This window comes from Dermochelys coriacea, chromosome 7 (assembly GCF_009764565.3).
Source record: "Dermochelys coriacea isolate rDerCor1 chromosome 7, rDerCor1.pri.v4, whole genome shotgun sequence".
Classification (NCBI taxonomy): Eukaryota; Metazoa; Chordata; order Testudines; family Dermochelyidae; genus Dermochelys; species Dermochelys coriacea.
Window position 1 is genome coordinate 106899340 of NC_050074.1, and position 26555 is coordinate 106925894.

The following is a 26555-nucleotide window of genomic DNA, read 5'->3' on the forward strand; positions in this document are numbered from 1 at the left end:
GCTAACAGTGCATGCCAAAACTATTTTTTTTATTTTACCTTTTTCTATAGTTTTAGAAAGCACTGCTGATATGAGACATTTTTACATGTAGTTTCCTGGACTGAATTATCACACAGAATAGGACATATCAATTTAGATCCCTAATGTATGAGAACCGATATAAGTCATTAGAGGGTAAAACACTTCCATATTAAGCTGAAAAATATGACATTAATCACAGATCCACATTATACATGAAAACCCTCCAACTGGAACAGGGCCACCAGCAAGATCAAAATGAGTCCATCAATAAATGAAAGCATTGAACACTTTGGGAGAAATTCTGACCCATTGAAGTCAATGGGAGTTTTCCCACTGACTTCAACAGAGCCAGGATTTCACCCTTTGCTTTTATCATTTTAAGCCTGAACCAGAGACGCTAACTTGTCTCACATATATAATATTAAGAAAAGAATAATCCAGTCAGCTGTAGTCAGAACATGCTCCAGGGTCCATTCTTGAGTACAGTTTTAGAACACAGACATCTTCAACCTAGTCTCTTAATAAGTCAGCACCTGCCCCTTGTCTCCACCAGGGAAGCCAGTCTTTCATTCACTTCTCCCACCACCACCACCTATGTGACACTTTTTCACATAGTGTAAGGTTTTTTCCTGCATCAGAGCTCTGCTCACTGCAGAAGAGAAGAGCCGTAGAAAGTCACCAAGAAGCTATTTACAACTCCCCAAGTTTGAGGGTCAGTCCTAGCTTCAGCCCAATTTAGAGATGCTCCTGGGCACCTCTGAACTGTGCTCTTGACAGAGGGTCTTACAAGGCCATTGTATAGGATTGGTATAGCTGAAAGGAGCTCCCCAGAGTATGCCTCCTGCATAGCTACTACCCTGAGGGTAAATGGATAAGAGGCACAGACCTGGCAATGGTACAGTTCTACCAACAGGGTGTTTTACTACACCAGCAGAATTCTCTGTGGGGCATCTGAATCCAGATTATGGCTCCTTTATGCCACTTGAGTGGTGTAGTGGCTGTGATCACTAGTTAATCTGGCCACCAGAGTACAGTGCATGCCATGCCCTCTCTGTATTAATCTAGCTACTACCTTCTCCTCAGAGAAATTTCTTCCATGATGCCTACAAGACTGATAACCAAAAACCTATTATTATTAAACCCACTTTGAATTGAACCATCAAGTTGTGCACATCTAAACTGAGAAACCCCATGATAATGTTAATAGAGCTAGTCAGAAAACAGGGGGTGGGGGCTCCAGGAAAATTTAGTGTGACAGGGTTGGGCCAGATGGCTATAGGAGAGTAATAGAAGGCAGATATATTAGCTCCAGGCTAAGTAGGTCCCTTTTCCCTGGGTAAGGTAACAGGGAAGGTTCCAGAACAATCAGGAACCTTCTGGAGACAATTAAGACAGGCTGATTAGAACACCTGCAGCCAATCAAGAAGCTGCTAGAATCAATTAGGGCAGGCTAATCAGGGCACCTGGGTTTTAAAAAGTAGCTCACTTCAGTTTGTGGTGTGCGTGTGAGGAGCTGGGAGCAAGAGGCACTAGGAGCTGAGAGTGAGAACGCAAACGCAGACTGTTGGGGGACTGAGGTGTACAAGCATTATCAGACACCAGGAGGAAGGTCCTATGGTAAGGATAAAGAAGGTGTTGGGAGGAGGCCATGAGGAAGAAGCCCAGGGAGTTGTAGCTGTCGCACAGCTGTTCCAGGAGAGTAGAGGGTGAGCTCGAGTTCCCCCCAAATCCTCCCAACTCCTGGTCAGACACAGGAGGAGTTGACCTGAACTGTGAATTCAGAAACACGGCCAAGTTGAAGGCTGCCATGAAGCTCCAAGCTGAGCAAATCCGCCAATAAGCACAAGACCCACCAAGGTAGAGCAGGAACATTTTTGTCACATTAGACAAAAATGAATTTTTGTTGTTATTTGCATCAATATTTTCCACTGAAATTTTAGTTTTTCAGTGAAACATTGAAAACTGAAATACTGTATTTTTATTCAAAATCATGCCATAGTGGTCTTGGGAGTTGGAGTTTGGATACTTTAAGCTCCCACCCTCCTCTATGGGCCAGGTTCTCTGGTCAGACTACATCTCCCATGATGTACCACTATGACACATTCTGTCCCCTCACCAAGAATGAAGAAAGTGGTGCAACATCTGAGATGTAGTCTGACTAGGGAGCCCAAACATAGAGGAGAATAGGAGCATATGGCTCCTGAACCAAAACTCCCGTGAGGTACTGTGGTGCCATTTTGAATACACCACTTTGATCCTTTTCTCTGAAAATTTGATTTTTGGTGGTGGATTCAACCAACCCTAGTTGTCAACATTGCCCTGTCCTTCATCAATCAATCCCTTCCCTACAGCCTGTTACCATTATTAATTGCATCATGTCAAAAGCTAGATTGTAAACTTTCTCGGGACAGGGAAGGAACGTGGTTACCTATTTGTGCTGTAAGTTGCCTAACACACTTGCATGCTGTATAAATAATAAATAATAATTAGCAGTCATAATAGTTAATCATAACAGCAACACAATATGAGCCACAATATGGTGTAACTTAATGCTGGGACTGAACAACTGAACAACAGGGAATGAATCACTTTAGATTGCCTTGTTCTGTTCATTCTCTCTGAAGCATCTGGCACTGACCACTGTCAGAGACAGGATACTGAGCTAGATAGACCATCGGTCTTACCCAGTATGGCTATTTTTATGTTCATTGACTTCAATGCAAGAATTCTGTTGTTAGTCAGTTTTGAAGGTGGTGTTTGAAGGTCTGATGACTGACAGCCCTGGAGATCTCTACATACAGAACAAATACTACCATGGTAGTGCAAGCTTCTCCTCTTTATTCCATCCACATTCCTTAAACGTGACCTGGGATGATCCTTTCCAGGAGTAAGAAGGTAATTCAATCTCCAAGAGCTCCTTCAAGTCTCCCTTCTGGGACTCACTAGCAAGTCATTTTTGAGGCAGATATTTGACAACCAGGAAGTGGACTGAACCCAAACTCATTTCTCATAGATCAGCCTTCAGAATATCACCATTTATTCATGCGGATCCTGAAGTGTGTTAGGAACCTAACCATTCCTAGAATGATAGCATCCCTTCCCCAAAGAGTCTTCAGTACAGGTTTAGACATAATAACCCTGATTCTCCCTGCCTTCAGGTTCTTTGAACTGCACACTGACACAAAATGGCCTCAAAGATAGCATAGCCAGCCCCAGGAGGATCATCCCAGTATAAAGGGATCATCCAGTGGCTTAGATCTGACGGGTAATGCCTTCTACACCACTGCCTTTCCCATGTGCATTATTCTTCACATTAACACAACAAGATCTTGTATTTAGCCTCTAGGATATTTTTGTTTCGGGATTAATTAACTTTATCACAACAGCAACAAGAGCCTACATCTCACCCTCTGCTGCCCAGAGCCTCAATTTCCAAGATGGAGAATGGCCTTTGTTTTCTGCAGCCATACCCTATAACATAATCATGGCTGTACCACACACTGCAGACTGCATAGGGGGGTATGGCTGGGAAAAGGAGGTCTCATCGGAACTTCCAGTCAGTCATCAGCTGCCAAAATAGCTCTTTCATACTCGTGGCAACTCCTTTAATTTAGAACAGCTTTTAACTTATGCTAAGGTAAAGCCCAGCACACAGCCAGCCCAGAATCAGAGAGAGCAATGGTGGCTTAAAGCCACCTTTGGCCCCATCCACCCAAGTAAAGCTGTGTGCTCCTCACCCATAGCTGAGGATCTGTGTCAACATTATACATAAGGGGCCAGACTCACCATTCAGCTTCCCTGATTCGTAGGTGAAACTGAGGCCAAACCCAATCCATGGGTAATTTACAGCAGTTCTGGCAATGCTGCATGGAGCAGTCCTCAAGGGACTTGTCTCCTGGCTGGGGGTCATAGAGCACAGGGCATCCTGGCTTCCCCTTTTCCCACCCCTGACCTGCCCAGGAATACTGGCAGAAGGGTGCAAAGGGAATGGAGTCAGGAACCAGCATTTGACTCACAATCATAACAGGAGAGTTGTGAGAAACAAAGGAAGAGGAGTTAGAAGTCAGGAGAGAAAAGAGTAAACATACACTTTCACATTTTCATCCAATTTACACTAGATTTGAACAGGCAATCTAGAGGTAAAAGGTGTTATATCCCACTATCAAGCCATTAACTAGCCAGTCCTTCCTGTCTGATTATTCTGATGTAATACAACATCTTCATATTTCCCTGTCACTCAGGGGTATCTGGTGCAAATAGATAAGTACTCTGTCCCCCGCAACTACAATTAGAATAATTGTCTATTTACATTTCTAACACCTTGCATTGCTCAGTATTACATTTTGGTATGTCATGTGTTGTCATTCAGTGCAAGAGAGTGTAATGCATATTGCATTTTATTGGTGATTGAAATGGAGAAAAATGGTTTCTTTTGAATTAGCTGGTCCTTGCAGGCAGCCAAGCTTGAAGGAAAAGACAAAGTGAATATTATTTGGGCCACATCACTCTTTTAAATATAGCACACCATTAAGTCCAGCTTGGTTTTACATTCTTGCCACCTGACTGTTGTTTCAGTTATTTACTTCTGTTGCCACATAAATGTGGGAATCCATAACCCAGGGATGCATCCTATCCATTGTGCTGTGCATTTGACCAGTGCATGATGAACTCTTGAACTGTAAAACATTGATTATTGCTTCTTTTTGTAATTTTTATTTACTCACAGTGAAGATTGCTGTTTATTAGTTTTCTCAATATTTTGTTATATCATTTGTGCTTAAAAGCCCTGATTAAGGAAAACAGTTAAGCACATACTTTTCTGAAAAGAGGCCTAACATTTTATCTGAACTGAAGCGATCCTAGAAAACCAAAGCCTCCATCCTGCAAATGCTTATGCATGTGAGTAAATTTATGCACAGTTTGTACTCATATATGTCAGTGTTTGCTGGTTCCAGGACAAAATGTGCATTTTTACTGATAAGTCCAATCAATGAAATGTAACAGGATCAGATGCTTTCATGATAAGTTATTGAGCCAGTTTTGTGACTCTAGCATTATCGGTGAATAATTATGCTGTAAGGTAGCTGTAGAATTGTCTTAAATAATATGAAAACTTTCAGGATACTACTCTGCAGGGAAGAGAGAAATCTGTAAGCCATCTGCTGGTTTAATTTAACTTATTTATGCGCCATTGCTGTTCTAGTATTAGAGCTACAGACAAATTGGCACCGGTTACGTTCTTATTCTCTTGCATAAACTTGGATACAGTGTGATTTCAACCTCCTTAGCGTAGGCAGACAGAGGATCAAGGTGTCACAGCACTTGAAATGATATTGTCATAGAACCGTAGAAATTTTGACAAACTGCAGCTTAAGGCTATTGAGAGTAGTAAAACCTATACAATGTGGCTTTTGTTGAAGTGGCAATTAGTGGAACAGGACATGGTAATTGTGAGAAGGATTTAGCTGAAGCAGACTCTGCCTAATTTTCCCCAGGCCAACAGACAGATTAACAGAAGTCTCTTACACTTTGTATCAATTCTGTCAGGAATTTGCCAGCCTGTGACAATTTGGTCAAATTCAGTCTCTTCTCTATCACTGGCCGACATTGTGCTGTAATTAAGAGTATTTTTTTCCGGCTGTTAGCTCATTCATTTGCCAGTGCTTGCTCCAGCTGCCTATGTCCTGTAGGAAATATATTCCTCTGGGAAACTTGTATAGAAATTGCTATTAAAAACACAACTTAAGGAAATTTTTACTTCATTGCAGCCATATCAAGAAACATTTAAAGAAAGAATCGGTAGGGAAATCTTGGGCTACATTGTGAACTCCTTCCTCACAGTGACGAACAAGTTACTTACCCAAGTAGTCTCACTAATTCCAATGCACCTGCAACAGCACCAGTCTTTGGGCCAAATCCTGTCATGTATATTACATTTAAGGATGTTAGTCAGGTCTGAAGAATAAGGAACAAAACAAAATAAGTCCAAACAGATTGGACAGTTCACCTCAGCTTTTTCTACTGTTAAAATTTTTGGAAAACTATTCAACAGAATATGGGCCAAAATCAGTGCTGGCATAAATGGGTGCAACTCCATTGAAAACAACAGAGTGCTACACTTAATATAGAACTGACCCACCATTATAATATTTAATAAATTATCCAATACTATTTCTGACCAACATTGTAAATGTAGCATATTTCACAGTTTTGGTCATGAAGTGACATGTGTAGAGTTGTGTCTAGGCTCTAGCATGTGTGTGTCTATCTGCAAGGAGCCTTCCTCCACAAGCACACACATGCACAAAGACCAGCAACCATTGCAATCTGTACCCCTTTAATAGTAAATCTGATTTCTTCTATGTGCATATGAATGAACAGCAGAGAGCAAGGGATGGCATTAATGAGATTGATTGAACTAGAGAAAAATTATCCCAAAACAAGGGGCTTGTCTTGTTTTGTTTGGGTTTGGGGCAAAAACAAAGGGGAAGGTTTTCAAAGGCACAAAAAGCAGTCAGACGACCAATACCATTGATTTTTCATGGGAGTCGGATGTCTAACTGCCCTTCATGCCTTTGAAAATCTCCCCCAGCTGTGCAGCTTGACAAAAACTCCATGGGGTAAGTCTAGCAGTCTTTACTCAGGCAAAATTCCTGTTGTAGACAAGACATGATTAAAATCAGCAAGATTTGTACCTACAGAAATAAGGGTCAGACTGAAATCTTCCTTTCTGTTCAGACCACAGTCCAAAAAGCCATATATAAAGACATTTCAGAACAGTGTGTGATCATATATTATATAGTATGTGCTGCAAATTTAGATGAAATTATAGTCTTAATGCTGAATGAATTTCCTTGCTTTTGTGAGTTTTATTCAGATCCTTATCTTTATTTCCAGGTGAATTATTTTAGCATTTTTGTGTCCCAGTATTAGTATTATTCTTTATAGACATTACTCTTTATAGACACAACTTAGTAACAATCAATAATGCAAGAGGCCAATTTATTTCAATGGGGTTTAGCAAACAAAATTATAGGCTGATTCTGACCTTGTTACACCTGAAACCTGGAGTATTTATTAGAAGTTTGCCAGCAATGCATCTGGGGACATTGTGTTATAATCTCACATACACTGGAGAATGCCATAATTTTAAAAGAAGTTACTCCTGAATTAGATGGCACAAATAGGCCCAGAAACAAGCCCCAACATGCCCTACATTTGCAAACAGTGAGCAAGATTGTGTGGTGACCTCCAGCAACATCAAAGCAAAATGGGGCTACTCTGTATTCTGCCATATTGCGAGAGGCTGGAATTTTCAATGGATCCCAATGGAGTCAGGTGCCCTAACTTACCCATCCCAACCAGAGAGAGGAAAAACCAGGTACCCCCCAAGAACATTTCCATTGCCAGCAGGGAGGTTCCTGGCAAACAAATAGTAGTTGACTGTTGTGACTTTAGCCATTATTATCTACTACCTCTTAGCCCCCTCAAAGGGAATAATGCTTTGTCACAAAAAAAGAATGTAAAACTACTGAACGAGCCAAATTTCCAACCTTCAGAACAGAAAAGTACATTAAGCATAGCACCACAAGCTCACTTTACCCACATGCCAATGAGCAAGTGTAAAATGCAGTGCTGTTAGCTAAATGAATCCTAGAAGTAATGCTACCTCTTTTAGTGCTGACGAACAAGATGGTCAGACCCATTTAGCATTTCTAATTAAGGCTTTAGCTACTGCTATGAAGTAGTGAATTTTACTAGCCATAAATGTCTTTGATGTGCTTGAAAAAAGTAGCAAGGTGTAGAACTCAAAAGAGCAATTACAAAATGGGTTAAAGGGAAGATGAAAATACTTCTACTGTGGGAGAATTACCCCCAATCCAAGAGCCAGAAATTACCCCTCTGTTGACTAGTATAAGAAACCAGGGATCCTGTGTGAATTTGAAAGAATGAGGAAGGGAGTAAAAGTTGGTTTGATCATGTGTCTCAGTGGAATGAAAGATGACAGTCTCTTCTGCTACTCTTTCACCTCCAAGACCCCAAAAGATTCGCCTGCAAAGTTTGCCTGGGCTTGGTAATGGATGGTAAATGTCTTAGATTCATAGATTCTAAGGTCAGAAGGAAACATTGAATCATGTAGTCTGACTTTCCACATAAGACAGACCAACGAATTTCACCCAGTAATGCCTGCACTGAACGCAATAACTTTTGGTAGTACTAGAACATATTGCTTAGAAAGACAACTGATATTGATTAAAAGATTTCAAGTAATGAAGAATCCAGCGTACCCCCTGGGAAGTTGTCCGAATAGTTAATAACCTTTAGTCTTATTTTCACTTTGAACTGGATCTTGTTTCACACATATTGTTGAAGATTGGACTGTCCAGTGAATATGTCTCTACATTTTTAGGAGAAGGTGCTTTTGACAACCCCACTAGGTGCCTCTCTGCATCTTTAGATGCCTAAATACCTTTGAAAAACAGGCCCCCCTCTTCTGCAAAAGGACTGACCAGCATGAATCTTTTTGCTTGCACAAGGGGACTCAGGCTAAGTGTAAGAATCTTTGTTGATGGACTGTTTTGCACAATTTGGGCTTTATGTAGCACCTTACATTTTTCAAAGGTCTGTGCAGACATTAATTAATCTATTATGGGCAAAGTGAAGCAAATGAGGAGATTCAGGCTGCAATTCAGGAAAGCCATGAGCTTAAATCAGTCCCTATTTGGGAATGTACTTAAACAAGTGCTTAACTTTAAGCAGATGGTTGAAGTTTTAGTACATGCTTAAGTGCCTTCCTGAATGAGAGCCTCAAAGAGGACAGTGATAAGCGATTTAGGATTTAAGCTGTCTGGGATGTAATTATTTTTAATTTTTTTATTCACTTATGTAGATTTACAATTTAAGCACCTATCCCTGCCTCAAACCACTTCACACATTTAAAAATATGCAGTTTAAAAAAATGACAATATATAGACCATATATAATAGACTGTCCATACAAAACATGATAATTTATCCTCTGTACCAGTAAAACTAAAATAACCAAAATATGGCAGTCCTTTCAACCCACATGCTCCGAGCACATCTGGAAAATTAACACATCTGGACTGGTGGACATATGAGGTACTCTATAACTGCCATCACTGTATATGGGTGGATTTTAATCTTGACTACCCAGGGGAAATTTATAGTAACAAGCACCCTGAACTAGACCTTTCTATCTGCTGTCACACAAGTGACACTCACTGAGTGGCCCTGAGGCTACTTGTAATGATTAATAATTTTCATATTTTGGTGCTGCCTCATGAAAGGATTCTGAAAGCCTTAACACAGTGAATATACCTGCACATATATGCAAATAATCAGTATCTGGCCATTAGCAGCTTTAAGAGTAAGATTAAAAGATTTTTAATTAAATTTATGGATGAGCTATGCTGACCTTTGGCTATTTTATTGTATCGTGCCTTGAGGTACGTACATGGAAAGATACTATAAAGTGCATTGTATTGTGTCCCAGCTCTTGGTGATCAACTAGCTATTGCTATTTGAAACCCTATCAAAGTTGTTTCAATAGCAATATCATCTTCTTCACTTCATCTGGCTTGAAGGCTGTGAAGGGAGTCTTGTTTTCAACTATATAGTCAAGCTCCTTGGCTTGTCTGTCTAGAGCCTAGTGATATTGTAATTTGGACTGAGGTCTGTTAAGAGCTCACTTATTTCATACAGAAATTTAGGCAAGACTGGCATGGTGATCCCAGCTGTGAAAAGGAGGAGCCTGTCTTTGGAGGTGCTAAGCCCACTTTCTTCACAGATAAACTCAGCCCCACCCACAGAGTTAAATCCCACAGAGTTGCCGTCCTATGCTCCCCTCAGTGTGGGAGAAGTCTTGGCCCCAACAGGCCGACACCTCACAGATTCCCGGCAATAGAACACAAGGTAACACATTCACATGAACGGCCTTCCCCTCTGCATCAGTCTCTAATGGCTACTATGAAAGAACTACTCCCTTTCCAAGGTCAGATGAACTCAAGAGCTATTGCTGTAGCATTAGAAGTCTGCCAGGTTAGAAGAGGAGTACGCCATGTACAGCCTCCCCTGCTGTGACTCACAGATCGCCTATAGAGAGAACTCCACAGGCTCCAGAGACATGTAGTGTGGGAAGGGGAGGGGATCCTTCAACAGTGCTGCGTCTCCCAACCACTTCCACAAGTTTTATGTTATCCATTTAATGCTCTTTTCTCTGCTCTCTCATGGACAGGAGAGGGGAACATTTAGATCTGAAGCAAGGTGCTACTCAGTGACAGTATTTGCATATATTTCCTATAGGAAACCCTGGATGGATGGTGAATAGCAAATGGTTCCACATTCTAGCACCCAGTATTACTGAACATACAAAACATAATGGATTAAAACCTTAGACTGTGACAAAATCGCAGAGGAAAGGCTGGACACATGTGGGTTCAACGATTGATATGTTTGTTGTTTAAATTTGCTGAGTGACAGTTTTCAAAGAACACACACTCGCAAATATCTCTTTCTACAATACTTGGAAGAGTCAAAAGTGAAAACCTTTTCAATTTTTACAACCTTGCCTCTGTGGCAGGCTAAGTCATTTTGCTGACTTCCTGGGCAATTTGTCTGGGATCAGGCTATTTCCCCAAGCATCCAGAAAAATCAACATTTTTTTTTATATTCAACAGGTTCGCAAATAGCATGAACAAAGGGCTACTTGGAAAAAAAATAAAGCATATTGCTAATGCTAGGCAAAGAAGCTGCAAAAACCAATTCAAACCAAGAGATGGCAAAAAAAAAAAAAAAAAAGCATGTGCAATCTTCTCCCATACAGTTATTCACCACTCTGTATATTTTTGCGTTATTCCTGAAAGCTATGGCACTTGTAGTTTCACTTCCCACTGCCAAGAACTTGCTTGTGTTTCTTTTCAGTTATAGGCCAATAGAAGGTTAATAAGTCCATTTGAGAAGATGTGGATATAATATGGATGTCACGGAGAAAAAAAATTAGACAAGTCAAAAGGAAAAGGATTATGTTTACATTTTTAAAACATCTGTTAATTGAGGTACTGACCCAAAGTCCACAATAGTCAATGAGATTCTTTATACTGACTTAGTCATCTTTGGATCAGGCCTTAAAACTTTACATTAATTCAGTTTTAAGGATCTGAGCCCCTGATTCAAAGAAAACTTACATTGACTTTGGTTGGGAGGTTTGCCTGAGTAAGGACTGCAGCATTTAGCCCTAAACTGTAAAATTCATCACACACTTAGGATAGGGCTTCTAAGTCTAAGCAGTCCGATACTGACTTAAAATAAGGCATTTTACATGGCTTTAATGGCAAAACCTTTCCTCAGTTTCACCCTACAAATAACTCTGAACAACAAACTTAACTTTTCTAAACAAAAATAATTTCATCATTTTGTGTGGCATTAACACCCTGCTATTTCTATATGTTATCTATATTTTTCTTGTTGACATTCAACCAATTCAGAGCTAAAAATCCATCCTACACTTTTTCTGCGGGTTATAAATCATAAAAAAGGTTATATTTTATGAAAGCTGAAGCTGAGAAGTAAACAGCATATTTGTATCAAAAGAGTTTCATCTATTAAGCAGCAATGACAGGGCCCTCTGGGCCAAAATCTAGTTTTCTTACTTAAAAAGCTTAGTTCTTTTGTAGACTCCTGCAGGGACCTATAACAGTTGGAATTGGGTTTTTTATGCCTTTGAGGCCTCCAAATGAATATTACGGTTTTCCATTATTTTCTTTTTCTTTTGAGAAAACTAGGCTACCTGCTTATTGCCTAAAACCTACACCTTGTGATTGTTCTGTTGTAAAATCTATCTTCTGCCCTTTAGTCTCACATTTTATCAGTACCCTCAAAATTTTCTTTCCATTCCTCTCTGCACAGGAGGATTATTATACATTAGAAAATAAATGCCGCATGCAATTTCAGCTGCTGTATTTAAAATTAACATTATATTTTGCCTAACAGCCAGAGTTCTATAATTGCCTTTATAAGGCCTGCAACAATGTAAGTATATGCTTAATGTTGTACATTGTGAGTATCTGTCCAGCTATTCAGGAACCTATACATCCCACGTCATCATAGTATCCTTCCATTATTTAGAGATAACAATGTAGGAAAAAGTTGTTAGGATGCTAGCTTAGGACTCAAGAAACCTGGCTTCAGTTCCCTCCTTTCTCACAAACTCCCTGTGTGACTATTGGCAACTCATATAATCTCTTTGTGTCTTAATTCCTCATCTGTAAACTAGGGATGACAATACTTCCTTATGGCATGGGGTATTGTGAGAATAAATACATTAGAGATTGTGAGATACTCTGATACTATGGTAATAGAGGTCATATCATACCTAAGGGCACGTCTACACTGATACTCCTTTTGGTGTAGAGTACATACACTATATGGGTAGAGTACATACACTATATGGGTATAAATAGCGGTGTAGATGGTGGGGCATGGTTTAGATGAGTAAAGACATGTCTGAATCCTGTGGATATATACCCTCCATGGCTCTCTACTCCCCAAGCAGTGACTCCCCCATCTACACTGCTAATTTTAGCAGTGTAGATTCCGTAGCTACCTCCCACTGCAGGGCTCTTTCTCCACCACAGGGAGCTGCCGACGTCTTTCCCCACCACAGTGAAAGATTCTAGCAGGGGGGAAAGGCTCTGGCAGGGTGAGGCAGTGGGGTACAGCTCAAGCAGATCCCCGCTGCCATGCCTTTCCCCCTGCCTCAGCATTTCACTCATGTGTAGCTACACACTGCAGTGAGAACACAGGCTGTGTCTACAGAGCACAGCATTTGCGGGATATGTAGGGTATGTGTAGCTACATGCCACTGTGAAAAGCAGTCTAAGATATTCCCACTGTTTTCAAAGAAGCTACTCCCTCTGCACAAATTTAAGCCTGTGCTTAAGTCTTTGCAGGATCAGGACATTAATGCATTGCCTTTACCCTGTTTTACCTAGCAAAAAATCTCTAAACTTAATAGGCCAGATTCCTCCCTGATGTAATTCCATAGATTTCAGTCAAGTTGCACCAGGAATGAATTTGGCTCAATACCTACAGCAAGTCTTCTCTGATTCCTGTAAATATGAGAGCAGTTGAAATTCTCTGGAGTATTTTGAAAGGTATAAGTAAAATCAAGGTATCAGTCTGAATCTTGCTTTTTAAATATCTGCCTGCTATTAAAATGTTAGTACTAGTGCATCTTAAGCTATTAAAAGATGATGGACCTGTCCCTGTCTCAGTGATGTAATTTACAGCTGTGAATATACATATTATACTATAATTACATCACAAGTATGGGTTCAGAGTCAGTATATTCACCACCTCTAAACTAGTGAAATAATCACTAACAATTAAAAAAAATGATATATCCAAGTCACAGTAATCTTTTTACCCACTTCGAACATATATTTGTTCTTTTGATGTCTTGTGTGAATAGGAGTGCTTTATCTGACTGATGATGGGCTAAACAATGGTTCAGAGTTGTAATATAGAACTCAATTTGCTGGAACTATCATCTGAAAGGTTTGGACAATTTATTGAACACTGCAGATGAAAGAAAAAGGGAAAAAAATTTAAAAACTGACCACTTCTAAAATGAAGAAAATAGAGCAGTAAAGGGTATTGTAATATACTTTAATCTTCCTTAATGTAGGAAAATATGAAATGCCATTAAAGCCTCCTTTGAAATGGATGTGTCCATATTGCTTGAGCACCAAAATCTAGTTAATGAATCTATTGTTAAGGCAAATAAACAGGAAAGCAGCAAAGAAGGAGTGATGTATGTATTCTACTATCTAATTCTGAAGATGAAAGGGAGAAAAATTAAAGTTAAATTCATATAAATATTAGAGCCAAGGAGAATAGCTGCAGGTGTAAAAAAAGCAGGGGAGTGGGAGAAGCGTGCATTTTCATTCAATCCGCAAGTCAGAACAGGGAGACATTTTTTGTACAAGAGCAAAATCAGGCAAGATGAAAGCTTTTCAAGGGGCATGGTAATTAACATTTTAAAAGGTGTTAGCAATAAAATAATGGTTCCACAATAACAGCAATTTAACCATTTTATTTGAGAAATTAAACTGATTGCAAGTGTTCATTTGTTAGAAGTGGCATTTACTGCATTTGTAAGAAGTTATCAAATCATGTTTCCATTTTAATAGTTTTTTTATATGTATTCAACATGCAAAAAAGAAAAATGAATGTTGCTGTGATTTATCTGAAATGTTCTGTGAAACAATGCCTGGTGCAGCATCTTTAATGTACAAACCTATTTTAAAGGATTGTTTGTTACCAAACAAGACACTGCTAATAAATCTCAGATAGGAGTCATACAAGTATCTAAACAGATAGCTAGGCAGATAGATAGAAGAGGATAATAGGGTAATAGTAAGACATACTGATTTTTATTTATTGTGTTATTAGTATTTAGCTGACTGGTAAACTTTTCCAGAAAGCGAATGATAGGTATCAAGTTAACAGTAAGGGGAGTACTAGACAAATGAGATTACATAATGTTAGAATGGGAGCAAGGGACTATGCTAATGTCTGTGTTAAGCCCTGGAGCAGATCAAGTAGATGCTTCCAGAAACCTGAATAGATTTATGCCAAGGCTTGGTCTTCACCTAAAACTTAGGTAAAAAATTCACACCCCTGAGAGACTTAGTTAAGCTGACCCCACCTTCAGTATAAACACTTCTAGGTTGATGGAAAAATTTTTCTGTTGACCTAGCAGCTGCCTCTCAAGGGAGTGGATTAACGACAGCAACAACAAAGAAACAAACCTTCCATGGCTGTAGCAAGTGTCTACTTTATGACACCTCAGTGGCACAGCTGCAGCATCATCGCTGTGCCACCGGAGCATCTGTATTGGAGACATACCCTGAGTTTAATGCAACTTTGTGGGTTCCCAACTTGGAGATTGCAACCCCCAAGGGTGAAACAGGTCCCTAAACTTATTTTGGCTGTAACACAGGGTCATTGTATGGAAAAGGTTGAGAACTGCTGTGCTAGTGCAATTGATAAAAGTGTGGTGGTTTCTATGCTGACTAGCCTGTCTGGTGTGTGCTTATTGAATATTATAGAAAGAAACAAGTGTGGCTTTTGCCTGCCACCATATGTTTTCCTTAAGTCTTAGGTGATGACACTTTCCATAGATACTGTTGATATGAAGTTATCACAGAGAAATATTGAACACAATTTACACATTTGTGACTAGGTTTCTGCTCCCATTGAGGTCAACAGCAAAACTCGTGTTGAGCTCAATGGGTGCAATAATGGGCTTATTTTATAACAAACCTCAAAAAGCTGTCACAAAATATACAGTATGGGTCCAGTCCTGTGCCAGTTGAACACTGAACAAAGAGCGACTAATTAGGTCCTTTCTCTATGCATCCCTTGCAATAATTAAATAATCACATGGATAAAGTGAACAAATCATATCATCTCAGCCAGACTATCCATTTAATTGTGTAAATGTAATTTACTTGATAGATCTACTACAGTATATGGTATGTTTATGTCTAATGAATTTGTATTTCCAGCCCATATATTTTAACTTTGTGATTTGCATTACTTATTTTGTTGAGAATCCACAAGCCAAGTGAACATCTATGAGATAGTGATAATGCACTGTTCTGCTTTCTACATCTAGCCGGACCAGAATATACGATACGATTAGATCTTGTAGCTGACAGTGGCATGTGTTCTTTTTTCCTTTTCAATGTGCATTGCTCAAAATTGAGCTATTTCAATTTTCCTTTTAAAATTGTAAGCTTTAACTCTCAGAGGTGGGAACTGGGACAGAGGAAGCTTCACAGTAACAGAATTGTGTGTTAAAGTTGCTGCCTGGGTGTGGACAGAAATAGGATTTCCAGAAATGAACTGCTATTTTGTGAGGCACTAACACAGAAATGTACAATGGGAAATGGGAGCTTAAACTCTGCTTCTCACATAGAACTGAACTGTCTGTTCTGAAAAAAAATAAATTTGAAAACAAGTAATTTTCCTTTGGTGATTGTTTAATTTATGTTTACTTGCCAAACCAAAGCAAACATTGTCAATATAAATTAGAGTTTGTGGGCTGAATTCATCCTTGGTGTAACACTATACCTATCTATCTATCATGGCATATAAATGATATTTATATTGATGGAGTGACACCTGGGATGAATTTGCTCCTATATGATCACGTTTATATTTTTTAAAAACTCAAAAGGTTTATGTCATCTCTTTAAAAAGAAAAAGTCATGTATTTTAATGGCAACAGCTTGCTGAAGGCTAAAGGTTAGGTCCACTGAGTGGCTAAAAAGGTTTTGGCAAAGGTTATCAGAACTCATCCTACTGTATAATCAATGACCTCTATAAGTCCATCCAGACTTTTGGTGGCCCTTCACCCTAACCTGAAACAGACAGTGGGCTAACTGAAAACTCCAAAAGAGAATTAATTTCTCTTCTATTAACTGACCTTTAGAGTCTATCAGGGATTCTGTGTACTAACAAGAGTTTTAATCTATGAAACTAAAGGTTAAATTATCTGCAGTCTTCCCTTTCTGTCCAAAAAGACTGCAATTTTAAAAATTCAATCATGCTAGGTATGCCATTTTAAATGCAACAGCATATTGAAATTAGTGAAACAGTAGAGAGAGATATTTTAATAATGCAAAAACTTGAGAAAAAATCTTTATACCAAAATTTTACCCATATGGTGTGGAAAACTAATGCATTGTGTTGGATATTGGCATCAAAATGTTTGCTATCCAATTTGGTTTTTGTTTGTTTGTTTCTTTTTGGTTTGGTCAGGTTTCCCAAAAAGAAAGTATCTTTGTGCTACCTATAGAAGCAGATCAAAGCTCTGTTCCCTCTAAACAGCTCTTTGCTAGTAATGTAGCAACACTGGAGGGATGAGGGGACATAATCTAACCTCCTAAATCACATAGGGTCCAATCTAATGTCCAGTGAAGTCAAAAGGAGACTTTCCAGTGACTTAAGTGAGTGCCGGATCGGGCCCCTAATTTTCATCCTTTTTTTGTGTGTGCCAACTGTTAACAAGTGACATTACATATGGCAGCCCTTCTATTATACATTTAGCATTTATTCCATGCTTTGCACATAAGCTGTTTGCAGCCCAGCACTTCCCTAATTTTTTTCATTAGCTTTCTAATTCTCCTCTTCACCCCAATTCAGTTGCAAACTTCAATTATCTCTTGTTAAAAACTGTGATAGCAGTGAGTAGCACCTGGCATGAGTGCAGGCTGTAAAACATCTGCTAGCACAAACTGCAAACCTGAGGAAAATTCAAATACCTACGGCTTGCTTTGTTGTGGTTTGTTTGTTTTTGGTTTTGCAGGTATCTTAACCTTTTCAGCATTTTTATCACAGTTCCTGAGGGGACAGATGCTTTTGGTCCATGTCAACAACAATTTATTTATCCTAGAAAGTATATATTCTTCTAATTTCACTTTTAGCTTTAGCCCATTGCCGGGTTGTGAATGTAATAACTAAATTCCATACTGACAACATGATTGTGACTCGAAGGTGTGACACTCAAGACCTGACAAAAACTCCACTATGAATGGTTAGAGATGTCCTCCCAGCCACCCCATGCAACACTAAACATGGAAGTTAGATCATTCTATGCTTTTAGAAGCACAGTCTTTTAAATAAAATTGCAAGATGGTGAATATATTGCAGCCTGAAACAAAAGCCTAAGTGATCTTTGGCAGATTACTTGCAGGAAGTATGGCCCATTTCAGAAAATCAAAGCAAAGAAAAACATTGACGACAATTCAGAGTCCTAATGTATTATTATGGCTTTTTATGGATTTTATATATTATTTCCTCTAAAAGTTAAGGGGTTGAAGTGATCTCTTACATTCAGCTACATTATCAGCATAGCACCAAACAATTTTCTACATCTTATTATGTTCACAGTTGACATACTATTAGAGAAATGTGCAGCTGTCTTACTCTGCTATTCATTTCCTCATTACTATTTTATAAATATATGATTAACAGTTATTGCAGCTGCCTAATTCACATTTATTGCAAATGCAACCCCACAAATGAATGCTCAAAGCAAAGAGATGTGGTTTTAGAGTAATTTCAATTTTACAGTTCCATTTACCCTGCTTTTTAATTTACTGTATAATGACCCTATTAGAATAAAACACATCTGGAAGTTCTTTGGGGAACATTTAATTTTCTGTGGCTTCAGTACTAACAGAACTTGTACCATAAAGGCCACAGATGCTTTGAACACTGTACAAATTTTCACATTTTATGCCAAGATGCTGGTTAATTGTACAGATGAGACAATTACAGCAAGACAAAAGATAAAGTTCCTGTATATTGAAAGTGAATGAAAGAACTTTGACCTCAGAAGAACATTGCTGTTTAGTAAGGACTATAGTTTACCCTCACATATTGTTTGAGGACATAATGCCCACTGAACTTTGCATATGAAGGCAAAATGTGGCCCTAAGTTTTCACTTCAAAAGCAAACAATTTTTCACAGCTCCAAGACCTCTGATTTGTCCCAGTAACCTTTTAGGTAAAAAGGAGTGCTAGCCTACATGTCCGACTGTTCTTCACAGTAATTCCCTAATCTTTTTATCATCGCTGTTAAGTAAAAGAGTACAGCAATGAGACCAGTGAAGGTTTCAGAGATCAGTCAGTGATTCCGTATGTATTTCATATTTACAGTCTGTGTTAAAGATACAGATGCTCTGAATCCCAGATCCCAGCTTGCCCTATTAACAAAATCATCCTGAGAATTTGAAATTGATTTGAATATTAAATACAGATCACCGCCGCAGAGCTCTTTTACAAGAAATAATGTGAATGCATTCTCATTGATTAGTTAATTTATGTTCTACAACTAATCGAAACACAAATCTCATTAGCCACAGGTCAGTAGACTGAGGGGTGGGGGTGGGCAGTGGGAGAAAATCATTTGGATAGCCCAGTTAGCTGTAAAGATATAATTATAAAACAAATTATTCTAAAAGCCACTGCCTTGATCAACATGTGCAGTCCTTTAGAAATTCAGTGTCAAAAGCCACTACTGTCCTATATATTATCTATAATATTAGTCTTAAATATGTTTTGACTAAGATGGTTTCCTGCACTCATATATACAAATTGCTGTCGTTACCATACTACCTGAGGGTGTATGCATGCGTGCGCGCGCGCGCACACACACACACATTTTTCTTTATTTCCCCAAAATATTTATAGAGCATATAAGCCGTTTTAAAGAACCATCATCAACGTTAATTGACTGTAACTGCCCTATAATTTTATATAATAATAAAAATTCTATCGCCCCACCCTCCCCTTTTTCTTCTATGTGTCCACAACTTGCAATAAAATACACGATTTTTAAATCATTGTTATGACATCACCAGTTTAAAGATTTATTAACTATAATTTTGGGTTATCCTTTCAAATCTAATTTCCCATGATTTTGCTGCTATTATTTATATATCTGTACAGCACCCTAGGCTTACATGGTGTTTTCAAGACAAACAAATGACACCGTCTCTGCTCCAAGGCATATGAATATGGGAGCTTGTATACTAGAAGCATTCAGACAAGTGGGTTAGACTGTGATTCATTGCTGACAACTGTTTGATGAATTAGCATTTGATAACTATATTTTACTAGAAATTATTTGTTAATTAAATTCACTTTTTCTACCTGCTGTGTAGGTTTTTCCATTTAGATTAAAATTTACGGGAGTTAAGCTAAAAGTCCATATGTTGCACTAAAATTTTACTCTGAAGTTTTAACAATAAAGTTTCAGAAGAAACGAATTATTATTCCAAGCAGATCGTTTAATCTATTTGCAATAAGCTATGTGCGGTAATTGCTTTATGCTATGTTAAATGCTTAAAATAAGATTCTGTATGGAATGATAATAATGAACACTTCAACATTGCAAAGCACTGTCAAACATTAACACTCCACAAACCCATGAGAGAGAGGCAAGCAAATATCACCTCAATTTCACAGTTGGAGAAACTGAGGCACATATATGGTAAGTGGCTTCCCCAAGGCCACATAGCAAGTCAGTGGCAGCACAAGGGTTAGAACTCAGGAGTTCCCATCTCCTAATACTTGTGCTCAGCACACTAGATAAAATTTGCATAGGTATTGACTTAAACATACAAAATCCAAGAAATTCACCTAGGACATTTCATGCCATCATTAGCCCTATCCATTGTGCCATGGTAATGTAGAAAATATGGTACTGTTTCCAGATAACTAAACCACCTGATGGAAATCAGGCCCCACAGACATGTATGTTGAGGGTACCTTTTGGGCAGATGTCCCCCAACCCACTCAGAAGGGGGACATTGAATGCATCCGATGAAGTGAGCTGTAGCTCACGAAAGCTTATGCTCTAATAAATTTGTTAGTCTCTAAGGTGCCACAAGTACTCCTTTTCTATTTCCCCATGGTATTTCTCCCTCCCACCCCACCCCCCACTGTTCCTCTGATATTCTTGTTAACTGCTGGAATTAGCCTACCTTGCTTGTCACCATGAAAGGTTTTCCTCCTTTTCCCCCCCTGCTGCTGGTGATGGCTTGTCTTAAGTGATCACTCTCCTTACAGTGTGTATGATAAACCCATTGTTTCATGTTCTCTGTGTGTGTGTGTATATAAATCTCTCCTCTGTTTTTTCCACCAAATGCATCCGATGAAGTGAGCTGTAGCTCACGAAAGCTTATGGTCTAATAAATTTATTAGTCTCTAAGGTGCCACAAGTACTCCTTTTCTTTTTGCGAATACAGACTAACACGGCTGCTACTCTGAAACCTGATTCTTGTCATGTGGGTTTAATATTATGGTAATGTAGTCTGTGTGCTTGTGTGTCTTTTTTAAAAAAGCATCAGAAAAATAAAATAAAGGGAAAATATGTCACAGATATCAAATCAGATATGGTTGCAGTGGAATATTTCTTCTTAGAATTGTGGGAAACATTTATTTAGGTGCTTCAAGGTTCATCAAGCCTCGATACTTCCCAAGCAGTATAGCAGAGATTTATGAGAGGCCATGGAGGTCTCAGAAGCTCTCTGGTCTAATAGCAGTTAGAGAAAAAGCCTGAAAACTAGGAGGTTGATATGTTTTATTCTCAATTAATTCAGTGACTCATTGTGTGACCTTTGGGAAGTCACTTGACCTCCTTCTGCATCCCTCTACCCACATGAAAAATCAGTAAATAGTAGGACTTCATTGAAAAGCAGTTACTTAAAACTGAATTTTCCTGGATAAACAAATGAGAAAAACAACCAACAAAGAAAGGCACCATTCAAAAGTCATCCAATGACCCCATTATTCATGGATCATTAGTGTAATAGGCCACATGGGATCCATAAAAGGCATTTTTGCCTTTTATGTCATTGAGTATTTAAAGAGTGATAATCCATGTATTATTGAAACAATATTCACTCTAGCAACTCCTTCAAAGCTACTTTATGTGAGTCTAAGTATTTCAAAAATAATAAGCCATGTATATATCTGCATATGACTTACCATCTTTAGGGAATAGAAACTAGAGTGCAAAGATGACACCTTTAAATCTCTGAACTGAAAACATCTAATTCATTTTATGATAAGTAGTTGGTAAATGTTCATTTTATTAAGTTAAAGACATTCATTAGTGCTAATTTGAAAAGTTATGAATGTTGCTTCTCCCTGCAAAAATGTGTTAACAAGTTACATGACTGAAAATACTGGAAGTCAACCAAAATACAAACAAAAACTGGAACTCACAACACCTGAGCAAAATATTCACTATGTACTCAAGCTGCATCATTATGTTCCTTACTCTTCATTTGTACCTTATCCATAAGCCTTTGTGGGCAAGTACCTCACATTCATATCTGTCTGTAAAGTGTACAGCAAATTATTGTCTCGGTATTGGTACCACTAATAATAATGCAACAAAATCAAAGGTCATCTTAATCCTCAAGAACACCAGAGGCTGCCTGTAAAACTGAGCTGAGAACCTTCCTGCACATGACTGGCATCTTTAAATTATCTCTAGTTGTACAATATAGGTGAGGGCATATTTTAGGGAGAACAGGATGGGCATTGTAATACTACATATTTGGTTGAATATAAATTAATATATTATAGCAATTTTATTTAAAAAAAATTAATTTGCAAAATTCAAGTCAGTACAGAGACCAAGACTCTGTCTGGTGAAGGATGACCTTAGAAATGATGGGGAAATCTTTTTTGTTTGTGTGATGTTTCACTCCATATTCTTTATGAAAATATGCTTATGATATGAATATGACATAACTGAGATATACTTTAAGCAAGATGGCTCATGTGAGATATCATTGGAAAGGTATTGATTTACTGAATGTGGTTATCTAATTTGTGTGCCTGTATCATTTCTGTATCTAAAATTAGGAATATTAACTATGTATCTGTATTTCAAATAAAAGGAGTACTTGTGGCACCTTAGAGACTAACAAATTTATTTGAGCATAAGCTTTCGTGAGCTACAGCTCACTTCATCGGATGCATTTGGTGGAAAATACAGCGGTGTATATCAATCTCCCCTCTCTGTATTTTCCACCAAATGCATCCGATGAAGTGAGTTGTAGCTCACGAAAGCTTATGCTCATATAAATTTGTTAGTCTCTAAGGTGCCACAAGTACTCCTTTTCTTTTTGCGAATACAGACTAACATGGCTGCTACTCTGAAACCTGTATTTCAAATGTGTTACTTTGGGTGTCACCCAAACCAGCCCTTCAGGTACAACAATGGAAAAGCCAAACAGGGGTAACAGCCCATTAGCAGAGACAATGGACTATGAAAGAGCTTAGTCTTCCTGTGGACGTTGGAGACCGCCTACGAGCAATGTTTGCCACAGCCATGCAGAGACATGGGTCCGAGTCACCTGATATTTTGGATGAAAATGCTTTCATTTTTGTTGATTTTTGTTGTTGGGTTTTCATAAATAAAACTAAATTCCAAAAAACAATTTTTTTTTCAGTTTTCAGATGTCGAAAACAAAAGAAAGTTCAGTTTCTGTTTTTTTCAATGAAAACCTGAAAAAGGCCTGTGAAATCATATGTTTTGTAAACATATATATATATATATATATATATATATATATATATATAATCTGTGCAGCTTTTTCACCATAAAAATATTTGAAACGAAAATTTTAAACTAGCTGGAGAGGAGTCTCACATTAAATTTGCTAATGCTAATTTGCTTGTCCCTCAGAGAACACTCAACTGCAATTTAAAGGGGCAGGATCTGAGTTTAAATGATTGCTCTCCCAGGAATATACATTACATATATCAGAGAAACTAAAATCCAGACTGATTCAAATATTGAACATCTAGTTTATTTCTATGCTTATTAGTAGCTATTTCCCCAGTGAAATTAAGATGTGGCCATCACTCCCTTTGGTTACTGAATTTCTCTGTAAAATATAAAATACAAAATCGCATAATATGTTAATTTCAACCAAAATGCCCAAAAGATCAACCAGATCAAGACAGACAAAGGCCAACGTTTTCAAGTATGGATGTCTAAAGTTAGGCTCCTAAATCCATGCATAAGCATTTAAAACAAAGGTGGTCTGATCTTCAGAGCTGCTGAGCCCATTGAAGTGAACATGAAAAAAGTGGTTAATTAGGGCCGGATTTCCCAAAGAGCACTGCTTCTATTTATACACCAAAGTAAGTGTTTGGTTATTGGAAAGAGCTCAGATTGTTGAATGCTGAGTTCTCTTGAAAATCTGACCATAGACGCCTCTGTGGCACAATGGGAGGTGCTGGGGGCTGAATGCTTTTGAAACTCTGGCCCTTATTTAGGTGCCTAAATGAAAGCTGAGCTCTTTGGACAATCTAGCCCCAACGATGAGCACTTGAAAATACGTCCCTGAGTTCTTCTGAAAACTTGGCCTTTAAGGGCTACATATTTAACCAAGGGAAGGGGGCGTATGAAAATGCATCAAGAACTTGAGTTCAGTGGAAATGCAAATGTTTTATCGATGAATAATTTCTTCTGTTTCTTTAGATGTGTTCTGCCCCACACACTGTCCAAGAAATACCAAATCTGCATTTTTTCTAGAGGGGAAGGGGTAGATGCTGTTTTTTGTTTTTTTTATACTCTGGCACTAGTTTTAACTTTGTAAGGGAAGGAAACCAAATTTTATTACCCTGTGATTATGCAGCTGTTACTTATGGGGTGGGGGAATTATGACTATGAAAAGAGGCTTTGCACCAACTATAATCTTCCTGTTTAATAAACACAGCCACACTCTGACAAATTTTGAAAAAAACTAATATTGTATCAAAACACTCATGAAACTGTTATATACCTTTTCTGTGTCTTTTTCCCTTTCACAGCTGATTACTCAGGATGCACAGTATCGATGTTAAACAGAAGCTTTTTTCTTTTATAACCAGCCACCTCTCTCTTCTTCTGCCTCTGGTCTAACTCACTCATTGATGCCAGAATCCAGTATTTGTGGTATCGCAATTGCTTCCATGGTGATGATTGCAAAAATAAATAATTAAATAAATAAATCAAGCCTTAAATTTCTATAGAAGACTGGCAACAGCAGCTTGCCAGAAGGGAGTTGGATTTGTGATTTTTACTTAGCTTTTTGTTTCTTTCTGTCAGTATAGAAAGTGCTTGACTAAAATTCCTTTTTTTAATTTAATTTCCAATTTCTATTGTTCTTCTAATGTTTCACATTCATTTTACTTTGGCCTACTGGATGAGGAAATCTTTGCATAGTATCTTGGGTTTGGAATGGCATAACAAAGTTCTGCAAAGCTAAATGTCAACAGTTATCCAATGCATGCACCCTTTTGCCCTCTCTATGCATTGCCTTGTCTGGCTTTAACCAAATGAAACTGGAAAGCACTGATTCTGATCTCTGGCTTTACACTGGTAGAACTCTACTGCTATGGCATTGCTCCCAATTTACACCAGTTTAAGTGTGATCAGGAGTGAGCCCCTAGATTTTCCCCATTTCTTTAATTTGGAGCATATTGAACAAAGCTCCCGTTCTCTTCAATGGTCCAGGATCTGCCCCAATCTTTTATCCTTTATATTCCAAGACTCCGTCCATTAGTAGAGATGCTCTCTCATTCTCCTCCTGCTGGGTGAGGAGAGGAATATGGAAAGTTTGGTCTTGCTCAAAACTTACAACAATGTTGCCCCAGAAAATAACCAACAGGAAATGATCAAAGAACTGGTATCCTTACCCTGTCTCCTGAAACCCAAATGTGGCACGGCCGCAATCCACTCCATCAGCAAGGAGCGCAGATCTACAAACTGCTCCTGAACCTCAGTGTCCCATGACATGGGTCAGCTCTCCATCTTGTCACACATTTGCAGATTTTTATGGAGGAACGAAAGAACAGGCAGCGACAGGAGACTGGTACTGCAGTCTTGTCCCTGTCACCTAATGTGTGATTATTGGGGGGTCAGAAATGAGCTGGTGCTCTCAGTTCAACACCTATTAAAGAACACACAAATTACTGAGCACCCTGCCTAACTATACTGCCCAGAGATGAAGCATCAAATTGGCCCTAGATACTCAACCCTCTTCTCACTACCAAGGTGGTCTGCCCTGATCAGGGAGGAGATCCATTAATGGGCAGTGTCGGGAAGCTGTATTGCTGCTGCCCCTTCTTTAACTTTTCTACAGTTAAACAGAGGTCTGTAGTCTCCAGTCTGCAGACTGCTTTCATAAGTCCTAACTTTGCTTTAAGGGCCAGATCCTCAGCTGATGTAAGGTGGCATACTTCTATTGAAGTCAATGGAGCTCCTTTGATTTATACCAGTTGAGGATCTGACCCTTATATATTAACGTAAACAAAATATTATTATGATGCCACTACATGTATATTTTTATTTTCCTAATTTGGTATGTAACCACTACAGATACCACCCAAGTTCTCCTCAGGGCACCGATAGCCATGATAATACTATAGACATTCTTTCTGATTTATCAGGAGAATTTACTCACAGCCGCAGTCATACTGAGACATCAGCTAGGATATTCAGGCAGGCAGGTTAAATGCTAATTTCCTTTCTACTGTACCATTTTCTAACCTCCTTCCATGAATCAACGTGAGTAAAAGGTTCTTCATTTACAGACATAAAACAAATTGAACAAATTACGTTACTTTGCTGAGGAAGAACCAGCCAGTCTATTGATTTCTTGTTTGGCTTCAAATTTTCCTTTTTTAATTAATGTGAATTTGTAAAGGGGATTTTGGATTTTAAAATGTTGTGCTCCATATATTTCATTAGTATATTTCAAAATAACCTACTTGGATAGTGTGTTTTTTTTTGCTCTTTATTTTTTAAAGTAAATGGGCTGATTCTGCTGTCACTGACATCAGTGTAACTAGGGAAGTCAATCCAGTTACACCATTTTAAAACTGGTGTGGATGCACAATCAGTCCTCATGGTGTTGGAAAGATAAAACA